The sequence below is a fragment of the Aphidius gifuensis genome, linkage group LG4 (assembly GCF_014905175.1).
Source record: "Aphidius gifuensis isolate YNYX2018 linkage group LG4, ASM1490517v1, whole genome shotgun sequence".
NCBI lineage: Eukaryota > Metazoa > Arthropoda > Insecta > Hymenoptera > Braconidae > Aphidius > Aphidius gifuensis.
In genome coordinates this window covers 11,204,309-11,210,911 of record NC_057791.1, presented here as the reverse complement: position 1 = coordinate 11,210,911, position 6,603 = coordinate 11,204,309, and positions in this window count along the sequence as shown.

Below are 6,603 nucleotides of genomic sequence, written 5' to 3'. Positions count from 1 at the left end.
ACGGAGTTTGTAAAAACATTTTACAAATTTTTTGTTTGTAAAATTAACAAACAGAGTTTGTAAAATTAACAAACGGAGTTTGTAAAAATATTTTACAAATTTTTTGTTTGTAAAATTAACAAATAAAATTTGTCAAAAGATTTTACAAATTTTTTTTTGTTAAATTAACAAACAAAAATTTGACAAACGACTGAAGTCTACAAATGACAAACATAATATACACATTCAATATAAGTATTAATCAATAGATATAAGGACTATTGTCACCGTCAAAATAGTCATTGGGTTATATTAAAGGGATAATTGAAATTTAAAAAGAAAGGTCCTCGAAACCTCCATTACATAGATAAATTCTTCATGCATCGGTTGTTTTGAAGACTTGCGTCGAATCTTAAATTTTATGTCTTAAAAATGTAAAATTTACTACTTCTATTTTTTGTACCTTTTAAATTGATGCCAACACAATACTAAAATACAAAGGATTAGAATAAATAAGGTAAGTAAAGGTTTGAAACAGTGTGATAACGATGGTCCTCGAAAGTACCAATCGATGAAAATTTTTTTATTTTGGTGTATACAATAAAATCATCTCATACATGAATGTACATTGATGTACGAAGTTCAATTACTGAATAAAGTCGCAAAAAAAAAAATATCCCCGAAACCACCACTGTATATATATATATATATATTTATAGGTATATTTATAAAAGTTAAATTCAAATATATTTTTATAAATATAATTTGAATATGAATAAAACCAAGTTATTAATATAGCTGTGTTTATTTAAATTATTTATTGAATTATTAAATAAATAATTCAATAATTGATTTAAGAATAATTTAATAATTAAAAAGATCTGGTAACGTTTGTTGGGGCGTGTGGCCCGCGTTACCGTTAAAAATTCAAAATTTTCAATACTCCGGCTAGGGCCGTGTTAAATTTTATCTGTTAAATGATTTTTGAAAGTAACAATACAATAATAGTACATTTTTTTTTAATTTTCTCAAAATCAATTTTTTTTTTTTTTTTTTCGCTCAAATTACGTAGAGTTAAAGCAAGCTTTAACTTTTGTTAGAATCAACGGAATGACTTCAAATTAGGCTCAAAAAACGTGGTTTTCAAAACTCTATCGCCCCTCAAGAAGTTTATCCTGATTCCAATAATCAATTTTTTTCTATTTTTGAAAAAAAAATTACGAAAATATTTCAAAAATTCTATTTTTTACAATTTTATAAAAACTATTATTTTTTTTGAAAAAAGTTTCGAGTAAAAGTTGTAGGATTTTACCACACATGCTTTTTAAGTCTTATACAAAGTATCTAGGACGATTTTGTCGAAAGTTAGAGCGTCTTTCAGAAATTACTCGAAAACTAGAAAAGCAATAACTTTTGATAAAATTGTAGTAGAGACTTCGTATTAGGCTCAAACAACGCGTCTTCTGAAACTCCATCGCCCTTCATGAAAAAGAGCATTATCTGTTCAGTCACTTTTTTTTTTTTTTCTAAAAACTAAATTTTTTTAAAAAAAAAAAACGGTTTTTTTTCAATTTTTATGAAAAATATAATTCATAGATCGAAGTTTTCTCGGAGAGGCGATAGATTTTTTGAATACGCATGTTTTAAGCCTAATATGAAGTCCCTAACACCATTTCATCACGAGTTATGGTTTGCCTAAAAAATGAAAACGGCACAAGCTATAACTCAAAATAGAGTAGTCGCAGAGGTTTCATATTAGGTTTGAAATAATCCTTTTTCAAAATTCTATAACTTTTTCGAATGAATTTTTATCGTACGAATAGTATTTTTCGTGCAAAAAAAAAAAAAAAAACAATTTTTTTTTTTTCGTTTTTTGGAGAAAAAAAAAAATGGCCGAATAAATAATGTTTTTTTTTATTAGGGGCGATAGAATTTCCAAATCCGCGTCTTTTGAGCGAAATCCGAAGTCTTTATGACAATTAGTTTAGAAGTTATGAACGTTTTTTTTTTTTTGGGGGATAAATCCAATACTGCGGCTGAGCCTTTCGGCTCCTAGCCTCCGTAAAAATATAAATTATTATTTATTCAAAATATATATTTACTTGATTTATATATTAAATCAATTTCTTTCTTTTTAAGCTATATTCAAAACTCCCTCTTCTCCCCACTTCATACTAAACGCAGGTAATGGCGAACCAATAAAAAACAAGACGGCTATTGGCACCACTCCGCTTATACCCACTCTACTATCGTTTAGAGTGGCTATAAGCAGAGTAAAGCCACAGAAGTTTTATTAGTCCGACATTTTGTGCTCGCTGTATGGAATGGGTATAAGAGGTTTCCGTCACTTCCGAGCTCGCTGTAGGGAGTGAGTATAAGAGATTTCCGTCACTTCCGAGGTAAAAATCATATATGGCTTCACTCTGCTTATACCCACTCTAAACGATAGTAGATGATTTTTATCTCGGAAGTGACGAAAACCTCTTATACTCGCTCCATACGGCGAGCACAAAATGTCGGACTAATGGGACCTCGGTGGCTTCACTCTGCTTATACCCACTCTACTATCGTTCGACACAAAACGCCATCTGTATGAAATAAACAGATTTCGTTTAATTCAAGACTTCTTCCTTTCTCTTTACAAAACAATTATACTTTATGAAAAAAAAATTCTTTCTTCCTTTAAAAATGTTTTTGCCAAGAAGTTTATTTCTACAGGATGTCTCGTAAGTTGCGCATGGTAGGTATACCACGAGATTGTACGTGAAATTTTAAATAGTACATGTTTTTAAATGCTCAGTGCCTGAGTTATTAACGTTTCAAGTTGACCAATCAGAATCGAGCGTCGATAATTATTATCATTATGGCGTCTGAATCCACGTGTGTGTTTACTCGACATAGATTAAATTGTTCTTGTTTGTTTAATTAATTCAAAATTGGAACGCCAGACAGAGCTAAATCATAAATTCGCTGGATGAATGCGCAGCTGCAAACTCATACACACAAAAAAAATATAAAAGTGTTTTTAAATTAAAATGTGATCAATAAATAAATCACATAATGTGATCAAAAATATAAATGTGATTTTAAATTAAAAATGATTATTTTGTCATGATTAGTGTGAGTTCTGTGTGTGAGTTTGCTGCTGCGCATTCATCAAGCGAATTTATGATTTAGCTCTATCTAGCCTTTGAATTTTGAATTAATTAAAAAAACAAAAACAATTTAATCTATATCGAGTAAACACACACGTGGATTCAGACGCCATAATGATAATAATTATCGACGCTCGATTCTGATTGGTCAACTTAAAACGTTAATAACTCAGGCACAAAGCGTCGTAGACCCAAAATTTAAAAACATGTACTATTTAAAATTTCACGTACAATCCCGTGGTATACCTACTATGCGCGACTTACGAGACATCCTGTATTATCGAGAATAATCAAGAGACTCGGTAGAGTCTCGCCTCAATTTTTAAAAAGCGAGACTCTTTACCGGGTATAAGTATTTTAAGTCAGTGGTCCGTGACGTTGTCGTTTTTAATTTATCAAATGGCGTTCTAATTATTTGTTAAAAAAAAAAAATAAAAATAGTTTCATTATGTATATCGATGCCTCTCTTTCCAATAAGCCTACTCTCGATTTTTTCCAACAAATAATAAAAAAAATATAAGAGTCTGTAAAAGCCAGGTATTAAATCTTACTAAAAAATAAATTTTCAAGCTGAAATGTCTAATTTCTTCGGATACGTTGCGCATACCCCGCGCCTATCCCTACTCCTGAATTTTTTTTATATATGTGTGTATGCAGCCGCATGTATTAGTTATTTATCATTGATGGTATAGCAGAATTTGTTTCTTTTTCCTTTTATTCAAAGCGTATACATATATAGTATATATGTATACACGTTTAAATTTTTATATTCCAGAAAATTAGTATTCGATTATTATTTATTATTTATTATGGTATTCACGGTCAATTTAAAGTAGACGAATTACAAATATAATTTATTATTAATTTAAACAAAATAAGTGAAATAAAAACAAAACATAAATTTACAATTAATGTCGCCAAAAAGCCTCAATTTTTAAATACCTGTCTATTCATCATACCTTTAATAATCAAAAGACGTAAAATATCCAAAAGAATGTCAAAATTTTGAAGTATAAAGTTGAATAATTTGCTGGATAAAAAAAAATTTTTTTTTAAATTAGGCGCTATTTCGATACATGATATAATAATAATAAAATAAATAATAAAAACTGCAGCGCCTAATTTAAAAAAAAATTTTTTTTTATCCAGCAAATTATTCAACTTTATACTTCAAAATTTTGACATTCTTTTGGATATTTTACGTCTTTTGATTATTAAAGGTATGATGAATAGACAGGTATTTAAAAATTGAGGCTTTTTGGCGACATTAATTGTAAATTTATGTTTTGTTTTTATTCTTCTTTTTTTCATCAAAAAATTTTCTCAGTGTACCAAATAATTTTTTTGACTACATCAATTCCTCAACTACATCTTTTCCTTAGCTACTGCTCCTCCTTAGTCATTCATTTATTCAGCACATAATATACATGTAATTTATTTGTTAAATAAATAAATGTTCAAATAAATCAATTGCTAAAGTGATTGTTATAACAATTGCGGTAAGTGGCTGACGAATTAATTTAGTTTACAACACAATTCATTTAGTTTCATCTTTTTCTTAGATACAGTTGCCATAATAAATTAAAATATGATCGATAAGTGTATAAGAAAATGTTAAAACTATAAATAAATTGCATTTTCATCTATATTAACTACTAAGCCACTTGACACGATTTTTTAAATTTATAACAATAAAAAAGTTATACGTAAGCTCTCAGCATAGAGTTAATTCAAGTAGAATAAAAATATCGTGTTGTCAACTTGCCTTCGTGGTTAAGTCGGTTAGAGTACGGCAAACGTATTAGGTAGAATTAGGTTGCGTTCGAAGGGAATAAGGGATCTAGTCCTGGTCGTTGCAGAAATCTGACAAAAAAAAAAAAATTGAAAATTTCACGTACTACTGCTTTTGATTAAACATTTTGCATTTTAAAGATCGAAAAACTGTAATTTTTACATATTACGAGATCACTGGGCGCGCTTCGCGCGCCTGTTTTTCTTATAAAAATGAGAAGATAGTTTTTTAAAAAATATTATCACAATCATACTTTCTCTTGATGTCATTATTCATTGAGCTATTTTGTAAAAATAGTAATTCACATTTATGTTTCAATTATTTTCATTGTTATTTAGTAATAATTTAAAAAAAAAAACAACACTCTGTTCACACGAATAAAAGACAATTTTTAAAAAAGATAGAGTTTAAACAAATTCGTACAGCCACTGTTGAAGCAAAACTCATTTCTTTATGACATTTTTGTGGATGTTTAGTTCGAATATTTTTTATTTTACTATTCAGTTTTTCATGGCTGAGTATTTTTGATAACTTTATCATTCAGTTACAAAAAGAGCAAACTATAATTATGTTTTCTTATGTCTTTTAAAAAACCCTTCTCATAATTTACCGATAATACTTTATTCATCAAAGTCTCGATCACTTTATTTTCGATTCTTTTATTTCTGTGATGCAATTCCCAATTAATTAATTAAACATTCATTTCAAAATTACTCATGTTCATAATAAAATATTTCTAAATAGAATTTTCCCGAAATCATGATTCCTATATTCAAAAAACACCTCATGAAAAAAACTACAGGAAAAAAAAAATGTAAATTTCAAAAAGGAATATGGTTAAGCTTGTGTTTTATTTTTTTAAATTGTAAAATTCATATTAAAAAAATATAAAAACACGTCTCCGTTTTTTCATTTTATTAATAGGTAATTTTCATTTGATTTTGTCCTTAGATTCTTCTTTTCCTCCGTAAAATATTGATTATACAATTTTTTTATGATAAATTTTACTTTTCATTTTTGTCCGTGCAGTACTTCTATCCTAAAAAATTTTAAAATCAATTTTGACTCTTTTTTATATTTGCTATAACTTGTACACGAAATACGACGTTTCCTGCTTCAAGTCATGTACATAAAACATATATTTCTAAATAGAATTTTTGTGAAACTATGAATCTGAGACTTCAAACTCACTCTCAATAAAAATCTCCAAACAATTTCATGAAATGATTATAACTCTTTATTTTATGCAGTTTTATATTTACCACGACTTGTAGATAAAATAAATTCAAAAAGTGGCTAATATTTCGTTTTTCTTGAGCCATTTGTCAAATCATAAACTAAAGATCTGAAAAATCATGCGCCTATTCTAAAATCTTCTTTTTCAATTATTTTTCATTTATGTTGATTATTAATTTTCAAAAAAATTTCGACATTATATTTTCACGAATAATATATAATTTATAAAACAATGAAATTTCCGGCAACCTCTGTCGAAAAAAAATCCATTTCTTTATAACATTTTTGTGCTTACTTCAAACATTTTCCATTTTACTATTCCGTTTTCAGGGGTATGTATATTTTTGATTAATTAATCATTCATTCACACAGAGCGAATTATTATGTTCTTAAGTATTTTTAAAAAAAAAATTCTTCTTTATAAATATGATCCCGAGTGGA